We start from the raw sequence: 564 nt of genomic DNA, 5'->3' as shown, positions 1-564 counted from the left end.
AATTAATATGTTTATTTTTGGGCCACTTTCGTGATAGAAACTCCCTCTAGCGCCTAAACGGTGAGAGATAGAGCAAAACGGACAAAATTTTCGCCCGAAGGGTTCTACTTTGACGAGTTACCCCTTAGGAGCTCATAAAAAAATATTTTTTTTTCTGACTTTTTTGACCTACCCCTTTTTCTTTGATACCTCCTTTCAGCCCCTTAGGGTTGATTGCCAGGATTTGCCGTAGGCGTTTCGTTTTCTAGGAGTGAACCTTACGATACCCTGAAAATTTGAAGTCTGTAGCACATCTCCTTCTAGTGGAACAGACAGACAGACAGACACACAGACAGACACACAGACACACAGACAGACACGAGGTCGTTTGCATAAGCCCGCTGGATAGCTTTTTCAAAGCAGAAGGGCGGGCTAAAAATTGTAGTAGTATTTAGTTTTGCCGATAGATGGCGTTCAGTGCGTCACCGTAGATACTCCATGCTTCAATGTCTTAAAATTTTACAAAACAAATTTTAAAATTGTGGTAGTATTTAGTTTTGCCGATAGATGGCGTTCAGTGCATCA

Source organism: Frankliniella occidentalis, unplaced genomic scaffold (genome assembly GCF_000697945.3).
Source record: "Frankliniella occidentalis isolate FOCC.00 unplaced genomic scaffold, Focc_3.1 Scaffold245, whole genome shotgun sequence".
NCBI lineage: Eukaryota > Metazoa > Arthropoda > Insecta > Thysanoptera > Thripidae > Frankliniella > Frankliniella occidentalis.
The sequence above is the reverse complement of the archived record's forward strand: the minus strand, read 5'-3'. Positions refer to the sequence as shown.